Below are 11,655 nucleotides of genomic sequence, written 5' to 3'. Positions count from 1 at the left end.
CTCTTGGAGGGGGTGTAGGCTCTCTTGGAGGGGGTGTAGGTTCACGAGGAGGGGGAGTAGGTTCCCTTGGAGGGGGTGTGGGCTCTCTTGGGGTAGGAGGTGGTGATGGTGGCTGTAAAAGAAGAAGATTTAACAGGAACGCGTTAGTGTCATCCTCAAAGTTCTAACGCATTAAACATTGTTGGAATACAAAGTTCAACCTACAATGTGTCATAATCTTCCTTCTGCAACATTCCATCACAATAGTTATGAAATTATTTAAATTTTGTTCCACAAGAAATTCAACAATATGAAAGGCAAAATTGTATAGGGCTTCAACATCTGTGTCCTCTACATCAATATGGACAATTTTTGACACAAAGTCTTGAACAATTGTACCTGAATCTGGTCAAACAGTTGAATGCACATTATACCAGTCCTACCTTAATTGGTATTAAACCTGGAAAATCACCCAAATATATGACATGTAAATGGTAGTTTTTCAATAGATCTTCCTTCAACCACCAACACAAAGCTCTCTTCAGCTAAGCCTGGACTGTAATGTTTGCTCAGCCAAGAACCGTTTCATGGCCCGTTTGCGTCAAAAAGGAAATGTTTGTTATCAGAGATACTGTACCCATCTGGCACCATGCTGTTTCTTTACTCACTGGCTCAATTTTCAACTCAGGGGGTATCTGGACTATCTGGGAGAGGACATAGTGTTGCTTTTATTGAGAGGGGATATGTAGTTGTCACTTAATACTAAAATGGTCTTAATCTCAATCGAGATCTTTACCTTAGTGATACATGTAGAAAACCTTTGATAGTTTTGTTTGTTCCTCTGGTATTGAGACAAAGGACACTTTGTAACCATTATCATCATGTGATTGCACAAGTGTTACATGTTACAAGTAGTGTCTAGAATTCTTTTAAATTAGTATTTTTTACAGTTATTCAGTTATTCAGTTTCAGCGAAGAAGGATGTTGCCAAATGGAATTTAAATTTTAAAGCTAAATTTACTTCAGCTGATATTATGTTACATAGCAGATTGACAGTAGCTGACACTCAATTTTTTTCCAGAGTCTTAGAATAGATCTTCTGTTTTCAAGGACAGGAAAAATCAATACCTTTTTATCCTTATCACGCAAATATAAACTCGTGAGTCAGTCAGACGTCACACACAATTTTCACTTGACAATACTGCTTAATTGCTCAATGTACACATACAACTCCCAATATTGTCAGTGGTTAAAAACAAATTATGTACACCTTTTCAATGGCACAAAAAAAATTACTACACCTTTTCATGATCACTGAACTTATATAACAATGTAATCATTTCTTTAAAAGATAAATGTCTAGACACTGCAAAGGCTTTGACAACTGCATTTTGCAGCATTGTAATACCTGAGTTTCAATAGCGTGGCTGGCTTAATTTATCTTACATTATTATGAAAGCTACCAGGGAACAGACTTATATTAAGAGTAATGAAAAATTGTTACCTCGTATACCCTGAAGTTAAGGTTGACAATGATCTTCCTAATCGATGCATCTTCTGCGACATGTTTGACACTTTGTCCAGACAACACTTTCCTCTTTTTCATGACTGTCCTTCTTCTTTTCGGAGGCACACAAAAATTCCTCGCTGCTATCGAACCGGCCATCTCTCTATAAAAATCTTGTACCCTTTCAAGAGCTCTTCGTGTGAGTCAGTTTGGGTTGGTTGTTTGGTGACGATGAATTAATAACCACCAAACAACAATGGTGCCGTACTCCAGAGTAAGTCTAAAAAAGCTCTTAGGGGAATTCGCACCATACATAAATCTTTGCCCTCTACACCATACAGAGATACTATTTCTGCACAATTACATCAAGAGCCTTTTGACAAAAGTCCGTTTAGCCCACTGGTATGGCAACGTTGGAATAATAGTTGCGGCCAAACAATGCAGCCCGAGTTTTGAGTAAGGCTCAACAAAGCACTCCTGTCTCATCAACACAATATTCACTCCAGACCACTTCAGGATGAAAGAACAGAATGGAAGCTAGTCTGTAAAGAAGTCAGTGTTCAACAATGGTGCTCGTAAATACTAACGTCCACCAGCAACCAACTAAACAAACGTTGGCACACGACCTCGTCAATAATTGAGACTTCGGGGATTTGGGGATTTGGACGCTGGATACAAAAATGTCTGTCTTTGTGGTTGGTACCTATTTATCATGTAGTGTTCTTTTGTTTGGTTGAATGGTGTTACGGTCTTTATGTAATCAATAACCTAGAATAACAGTTCACTCAATCATGTCATTAGCAGGCACGAAAGGATGGAGAGGCACAGAAGTGAAATATCTTGCTACTCATCACATTAAAGTCTGACCATGAAACTTAATTTCTAATCAGGCCATATATATTTAGTTCTTACAACACTTTCAGGCAATGCAATATGATAGCACTGAAGATTTTGCTACTGTTTCATCCCCATAAGTCTTTCCCTCTGGACTTCAATGTTTATTTGACAAGAAACAAGAGTTTCAATATTTCTTGCCTAACCAGACCAGGTCAGTTTGACCTTCTCTAATGCTGCAGTGTGAACTTTTTACCTCTGCTTTGAAGAGCTATCATTATGAGTTTTAGTTTCAGTTAGTTCTGAGTCGGTTCATCAATGGATTTAAAAACAGCATTAAGAACTACATGAAGGGGAAGATGGACATATTAGGAGCTACCAAGGGCTATCTGCCTATTGGCTGGTAAATTCAGGTAAATTAGTTTGTCTGCAAAGACGATAACTAAACATTTTTGATTTTCAATGGATTTTTATGATGTTTGATGATGTGCATTGTACCATTGCCTTTGACTTGTTCAATTACTTGTGACCCTGACCTTGGGCGGCTCCTCCTCCTGTTTCTCCTCCTCCTCATCCCAGGCAAGTTCTGGCTCCTCAGGTGGTTCAGGGGTGGGGGAGGGGGGCGGTGGCTCCGGCTCCTTCATCTGCACTGACACTTCTGCAAACAAGATGTATCAAATGATTATCATCACATAGAAAGGTGATCATTGTATATCAGTAAACTAAAGTAAAATAGTAGGTGGAGTTCTGTGTAACACTCGAATGTCAGAGAACAACAGACGATAAACCAGACAGTGAGTGAGTGAGTGAGTGTGTGTGAGTTCTTAAACACTAGTAGGGTGCAAAATTGATTCTGTACATAGTAGAGCTTTTAAAATGGACAGTTATTGATTTAGAATTCTATCGCACAGTTGGCAAAAAGGAAACAAACCTTTCTGCTTCCTTTTCTCTTCTGCAGCATGGATGGATGGCAAAATAGAAATTTTTTTCAAGTCAACAGTGGGGGATATGATTATGAGACATGAAGTCGAAAAGACAAGAAAGACTAAATCCATAATTATTAAGTCAAACCTGTACACATGACCACTTCTACATATTGGACTTCTACATATTGGACCATTGTAACCACTTTTTGTTGGTCCCATTCACCAGTTTTTACTATATATCATCTTACAAACTCACCGATCTGCTCCTGCCAGTTTCCCTCCTCCTCTTCTTCCTCCTCTTCCACGGCGATGTCCTCCTCAGGAGGCAGGGAGGGAGGCGGGGACATCTCCACTGTACTGGGCTCCCCACTGCCAGCTTTGGCTGACACGTTTGACGGTGTCCTGTCAATCCTAGAACAACAGGTAAAGCTCTGGTCCAATTTTGGTACTTCATGACTGTTACTGTACTTTATCTCAGCCTGGACAGCAGAGTTTGCATTACACAGAATATCTTTATCTGTGATCCACATACATGTAGTGCTTAGCACACCGAAAAAGTTATATTATCCAATTATATTATCTATTGGTTACAGGGTTAGGCAACAATTATGCATTTTTTGCAACAATGTACCATTTCCATGAGTGATGTTATGAAAAATATGTCAGGAAATGTAAAAAAGATGAGGTTTAAATGATCTTCTTACCAAAAACATTCTGTTCTATTGAGCAACTTTAGATACATTAGCCACAATGATGCAACTCCCCCTACTGGCCATCCCAGGTATAACACATATCAACCTTTTGAAATTGTACATGCTCGTGTACTGTGATAAAAACGTCCCCTATTGACCAGGTCCTACATTGCAGTCAATATGGGATCCTATCACTTACATGCGATGTCCTATATTTCAAGCACCACCTAGTGAAATAAGTAGATACTGCACCCACCTGACTGGTGTCCTGATTCTCCTCGGAGGGGGTGGGGTTCGGGGCGGAGACTGCGGGGGGCGATCGTGAAGCCACGCCCTCTTGGAGATGTCGAAGAACTGTGGTGTGTCACCTCTTCTGACCTGCACATGCCACAGTAGGGGAAAGTTAGCAGTACAAGTGATACATAATAGAAGCAAATGCTTTGCTAAACCCTTCAATTCTAAACAGACTTTCAATCAGTTTTCTGCCCAAAAAGAGCTTGAAATTTCTACTCAAATTAATGATACTGGTACTTCAGTGGGAAATAAAATGTAACGTAAAAAAAAGCAAAGCTGTTTTTACAAAGGTGAACTTAATAATTATAATCAATTGAATAAAATGCTTAGTGTAGGAAAGTGCACTTACGTCATTATCCTTTAGTGGACTGTGACTCTGAAATGACAAGGGAACAACCTGTTAGAACGACAAAACAAAAATGCCATACAATATGCTCAGTTAGATAAAATGATTAAAAAAAATTATTTTTCCTAGAGATCTAATGTTAAAGAAGATCTCTGTGCACCTGGCAGGCAAAATGAAATAAGTAAAAAATAATTTGTCTTTCTTTTGAAAAATGTATGAACAAGACCAGCATTTTGATATATTTATAAAATTGAATATTGCCCAAAAATAATATTCTGTACACAGCACCTGCAAGTATGCCCAGAGGTGTAACTTATTGTGTAACCATTTCCCTAGTGGCCCTTGGTTACCCTCACAACGCAATCACTAACCAGAGGGAATTAGTGCGTAAACACTCCATCATCAACCTATTAATTATACCCTATTAGCTGTACACCTGTCTCTGTGCTGGTTGGTTCTCGATTAGGGAAGCAATACTTTAGTACGGCCGACATTCCTTTGCACGCAGGATTATACAGGGTTTAATTTAGACACACTGGGCAGCACAGGCATTTCATGAAGTATTATCAGTGAGAGACTGGTGCTGTATTGGAATAGGACACTGGGTATACCTAGTCCTACTAAAATTGTTCCTAAGTTGCCCCCATTAGCCTATTAAAGCGAGAGCTTGTGTAACACAGGCTGGGTATCAGTAGCCATGATTAATATCAATTACTTAGAAGACCCCGGTGAACAGGTTATGCTGTACAATAGACACCTGTGGAGACAGTAACTGTTTGGCGTAAAAAGTGGGGTAAAGATGGCTGTTAGAAATAAATTATAAGAATGCGGGCTAACAGTTGAGGAAATTATTGTACTCGTACTTGGGAGGTATAGAACCCAAACGTTAATGTCTTGAGTGACTATATAGGTACTAAAAGGTATGAAATAATTGATTTAATGTGGCAAACTATATTGTAAGACTGTACAATATAAAAGTATATATCATCTAATATATAATAAAAATGTATTTAATGATTTGGTATGTTAAAAGCTTATCAGCAACATATATATATTTGGCCCTAAAAGTTCGTACCAAAATGTCAAGTTATCTCCTACTATTACACTTGTTTCTCCTTGCCTGTTTTTACTGTACATGTGTTAACAATAGTGTAAAAACATTTACTTGGCGACACTGATAGATGCATGTCAACACAGTCAATCCACCATCAATACTAAAGGTGCCTGAACCTCAATGGACAACAACAAAACGTACAGTTCATACAAATATTATTCTTACAGCAATGAAAGGGGGATTAGCTGTGGGATAATATTACAAGGATGGTATGTAGTAACGATTATGGGTTGGATTAGGACAGTGTTGTCAGAAAATGCCAGTGCAGATTGTTTATCAAATTTGTCTGCGTGAGGAAAATCTCAAGTTTAGATGCACATTGTCCTGACTGAACAAGCTGATAGTCAAAACAAGAGAAGAATGGATGATGGAATAACAAAAGATGGAGTGCAAATTAATAGGAGTCTTACCTACCACATGTAACATGGACATAATTATCTGATAATCCTGAAGGTGCCAAAATAATCACAGCTTGGACAAAAAAATTATGTATCCTATTCCCAGGACAAATTTCAATATTGGATCAACTTAATGCTATACCTTATCTGGAGTCACACTGATAATACCCTGTGTTATTGTCTGCATATTATAGATGATCCTCACATCATTAAATAATGGAGACCTGACAACACCCAATTCATTATGTCTTCGGCACACATATAAAAGGCTACAATATATATAGCTGTCATCCCGATTTTACATATTCACCCAGCTCACAATTATTACCAGCACAGAGTGACAAGCACACAATGTGCGGAGGAGACCATATTTATCGTCATTGTGCGTAAGTAAACGGTTGCCAAGGGAAGGAACGTTACTGTAATTTTTACGCAAAGGTCATAGTATGGGACTTGTTGACAGGCCACTCTGAATTCCCATGGTCGCTCTGACTTCTAAGGTGTGGACTCTACCTAAAACAAACTTACTCATGACTGTGGACTCTACCTAAAACAAACTTACACATGGCCCACCATCTAAAGGTTTAATCTAGATTTTAAAAAACAGGTGCTGGTGTACGTGATCAGGAAAAAAGGGGGGAAACTCCCGATGACAAGCACCTTTGTCATGTGGGTAAAATATTGTGTTTACTCTACCTAACGGCAAATACCAAATTCCATGCTCTGCATGGCCACAATTGACAAAACCTGCAGTGTAGTATAGCTGAAGAAGGCCAAGGCTACCTAGTCTTAAAAACACTGTGTATGGTTCAGACTTGAAAATCTTGGACACTAAATGAAAGTTGTCACACTGTCATATATACTGACTGATTGATAATCAAGGATGACACACCATTACTAATTTATAAAGGGGCCATCAGATTGACAAATAACCATGTCTCTTTTACTAGTTTAGACTCCTGTAAGCATTTGTCTGAAACAGTACGTATTTCATGCATTGACAGGTATGAAATATTGTGTGTCGTATAATTCTTAAGTGCAATTTAGTACCAGAAGGACTTGGCTGAAAGAATGAATGCTGAGACTGACAGCTCACAATTAGCCTTAAATCACTGTTGCAGAAAATGTATAGACTGTCCCTTTTGAGATATGCAGTGGGTTCTCATGCCCAACATTTGGCTCACTCAAAACACTTAAACCATTGCCTTTGAATACAACTGTCCCTAACGCCCTGCTTTAAGGTGATTAGCCTTAACCTGATCCACTCCAAATTTCTCTAACACCCGTTATTCTTAAAGAAAGGAGGGAATTTCTTCTGCTAAGGGTCAGGACTAAACAATGCACTTGTATTGAAAGACTCGCTAAGAGACACAATGTAAGCCAACAATGTGGTTCGTCACAATAGTCTTCTCCCCTTTCAAAACTGCTCTTTGAGACTCAGCCTCCCTGAAACAACTTTCAGCTTCTTTTCAGAGTTTCACGGCATTGCTGACACTAATGGTTCACTTAAGTACAGGATAGGCCGCTGGGTGAAAGACAGGAGATTCGACTGGATGAACAGGTATGGCAAAACAAAAACAAAGAGTACACCTGGTTACCGCACCAGCGATAATAATACAAGACAGGTCTGAATGTGACACCCTAAAACGTGTGGACCACGACCAAAAGCCGTTCAATTTTGACTCTGATACAACTTCCCTTACACAATTGTTATGGCATATCTATGGAACTTTAAAGCACATTTAAAACTTATAAGTGTCTTGTTTCAGCAGCTACTTTGTACCGAATACTGCAATGTCACAACTACAAGCTGTCCATATACCAGGCGTCATTTTTTTGTCTTAAAAAAGAAACCATTTAGCTTTTTTTCTAGCCTTGGCCTTATTTCGATATGATCTCAACATTTTAGTTAAGAGTAGTGATTTCCATCAATTTACCAGTAATATTCAACACGAAGTCGAAAACAAACCAAAACCTCATACCCTTCTGGCAGAGCGGGGTCTCTCGTAACTGACGTATCTGTCGAACGGTGTCGTAGGAATCAGTCCCGTGGAAGACGTCGGCCGCCAGTCCCCGCTCCAGGTCACATTCGGCCTTCCGCGAACCAATCCCTGAGCAGTCCTCGGCCTTGCCAGTTTGCGAAAGTTCTTGTTCAATCGCTCTTCTTCATAACTTCTCTCTATTTGTGTGAAACTTTTCTGTAAGTCCGCAGCTTTTCGTCGAACTGTCGCGCTGCGAGCTCGCTTGTTTTTCACCTGAGGTGGGCCAGACATGAATGACTTTACGCTGTACGTTGAATAAGCACTTCTGGGGCGAGATTCTCGTAAAAATAGGTACGTGTCGCCACCACTGTCTCTTGAGCGAGCACTTCCAGTTCTCCCATCCTGTACTCTCCTGACAGTCGCACTCTTCACTCTTTCTTGCTGCTCCTTTTTCGGAGTGGAGATGCGAAGTCTGTTCTCCGATGATGTGTCTGTACTATGTTTGGTATAGTCCACATCCGACAGGAACTTCTGGCTGAAATCATCCTTGAGTTTCTTGTAGCCGTGGGCCACCCACGGCAAGGCAGGGTCCAACATAGTTATAGCAGCTGTGTTTTAAATCTGTAGATCTGTAGACACAGATATTCAGGCTTCTAAAATGCTATGAATGTTCTGTAGTCACCATATCTCACGGAATCCAAAAGTGTCGGCATGTTTGCAGCAAAACTTAAGAAGTACGGTGGAGCTGAATTTCAGAAAACTACGATACGAAAATCTAAGGAAAACGTCAACATCTTGAAGCCTCTTCAGTAGCCTTGAGTCCGAGTACTAAGTACCGCCATCTTGAAAGTTCTTGATCGTGACAACTCTGAAGAACTTACGGTCGAGTTTCTTCCCTCCTGTACGCTGTATGTGTCCGTCTTGCTGAGTCCAAACCTTGGAGAATGTGGCTCTGGGGGCACAGCAGTAACTATAAATCTTCTGGGCAATTCAGATTAATTCACTCCCAATTCCTCGGGCCAAAAGAGCCTTTTCAGAGGCACTCCATATGCGATTTTCCGCTCGGGCGAGCAAGACAGTTTCAAAACTCCTTTCGGGGTCACTTCAGGCTTCACGGCTGCTCGCTTCTCTGGAGACATGCGACGACAGACGGCAGCACCTTAGGGACGATAATCCCACACTTGGTAAGACTTGGGCGCTCCTTTATATAGAAATCCTGAGTCAGTGCCGGTTCTTTTGACAACAGTAACACTTCTCATTCGGAGGTGACCCCAAATGTGACCCAAGGAAGGAAGACTATTCCAATATCACCCATAGGAGCAACAGGTTATTTTAACCGTATTATCTTATGCATACAAACAATTATTGTCAAAAAATATATTTAAGATATGACTAAGACTTAGTCTGTAACTGTCGAAGAAAAGAAAACAGACAAAAATGTCACAATCACTGTATAAAATTTGTGAATTTCAAACTATCCTGTGAGGAAAATGGTGTCGTCCAAGAACGCACGTCTCCATATTTGGACAAGTGTTTGTTGCCTAGTTACCAGACGCCACCAAGCCGCCCACCTGTTGCCTCACCTAGCTGAATGACGTGCGATGCTTGTCGTTTTCACTCGTGTCTTTTGTGCGCTTGTGTTGTTTTTTCGCCTTAAAGACTGGTACTTGTCTAATCCTCAGTCAACACATCGTTCGGGTGGATCATTTGAACGAAATCTTCTTGTAAAGTTACTGTTATATTTTGAAAAAAAAGTTGAGTTTTCCCACGCATGTTTTGTACAACTTCTGTTGGCAAAATAAGGCAAAGAACACATGTTGACGCGTGCTACTTTCCAAAGTTTTGACAACTCCAAAGGTATTTCGCGCGTCACTGCTCGTTTTGGCAACTTTTGTGAGAGGCGGCGTTCCACCGCAGTTGCTAAGAGGCACACAAATGTGTTTGAAATAAAGTCTGTGACCTAGGCTATCGTCGTAGTCTGACGTGTTACCAAAACAACCGGGTTCGAAAACGTGACAACCTACAAAAGATTTTAAAACCTATCGCTTGATCTTTAATTTCAAAATCGCTGTTGGTTATATTTCACCCATATATCCTTTGCGTAACCCTTTTTGTTGATATTTCATCCATACATCCTTTCCGTACCCCCTTTTTTTGTGATATTTCATCCATACATCCTTTCCGTACCCCTTTTGGTTGACAACGTTACTAGTATTTCATCCATACATTATTTCCGTACCCTCTTTTGTTGATATTTCATCCATACATCCGGATCCTTTCCGTACACCCCCTTTTTGTTGAATTGCTAGCGATAGCGCTAGGACAAACGCAACCTCCTAAGTATAAATTACTCACTAAGAGGGATAAAAATTCCCTCGGTCGACTTATCTGACTTTGGACGCTGACACAACAAAGACCTAGTCTCTACCAGACTAACTACGCTGACTATATGTAGGAGAATATTTGCCAGGGGAGTTTGGTCACCTTGTAGGCTTGACTGCCGCGCAGTTCGGAGGGAAAGAAACTACCTCCCCGCGGCCGGACCCCTTGGCCAAGTTTTACTAGACTAGTACTCTCTTTTTTGCCGAATTCTACGATCCGTATTCCTGTAAAAAGGCCTGGTGGAGGCTAACTTTATCTGACTTTGGACGCTGACACAACACGACCTAACACACCGGAACCATGCGCCGGTGGTCTGTGGACGCCTGTCGGAGCGGCGTCAGGACGTGTTTGAACAGTATCACATTTTTGGGTTGGACTAATGTTTCCTGTCGCTCAGGGCGTTTGTCTGTGGATATTAGAAGTACAAAACTGAACACATGACTCTTTCTTTTCACAGGTATAACGGGATCGGACGTCACATACGACAGGCCGAGGCGGCAACAATGCAATTTCTGTTGTGACAGAAAAGGCTGATGCATATCCTTGTCGAGGGCTCTGTCATCTATAATCTCACGTGCACTGCAAATCCCATGACAAAAATCGCACTCTCCAATTCTACCTCCATGATTAGACCTAGCTTCACAGGCAGACGAAGTCATATCACACAGAAAGACCTTAAAAATCCACCTGTTTCAAACTACAAAGCCTAGTGGTACATGCTGTAGCATATGACCAAAATACAATACTGAAACACCTTCCTATCACTCATATAACATTATACAATAAGATTAAAGGATAGATTTCGTTTTGCTCTCATGCAACTCATGATCATAGCCGGAGACGGTTTGTGTTTCTACACAAATAGGTAACCTAGTATAAGCTGAAACTTACACCCCTTTCGAGCTCAGATCAGAAAACTCTCAGTACGTACTCAGTACATACTGAAGTGCTCTTCTAATACTGTTAACGCACAAAGCCTGTAGCTCAAAATAACGCCTATGCCATTATTCACTATTAAGCTATTATTGACCCTCGCTTAGTGTATATTAGATAACATTATATTGAAGATCAAACCTTTTCAATTCTTATTGTGTTAAAATAGCTGATCAGTTAGTTACAAAGCCCAATTATATTAACGTTATAATTCTTTGCTCCACACCAACACACTACTGGCGAGTCTTTTCCGTAATGCATTTGACTT

At 40.4% G+C, this 11,655-nt stretch overlaps 1 pseudogene; it reads right to left on the bottom strand.

The window, feature by feature from the left end:
* Positions 1 to 8,669, bottom strand: part of LOC109468424 — a 17,831-nt pseudogene extending 9,162 nt beyond the window's left edge.
* Positions 8,670 to 11,655: the final 2,986 nt, after the last annotated feature.

Source organism: Branchiostoma belcheri, unplaced genomic scaffold (genome assembly GCF_001625305.1).
Source record: "Branchiostoma belcheri isolate BF01 breed outbred unplaced genomic scaffold, Haploidv18h27 scaffold1, whole genome shotgun sequence".
NCBI lineage: Eukaryota > Metazoa > Chordata > Leptocardii > Amphioxiformes > Branchiostomatidae > Branchiostoma > Branchiostoma belcheri.
The sequence above is the reverse complement of the archived record's forward strand: the minus strand, read 5'-3'. Positions and strand labels throughout refer to the sequence as shown.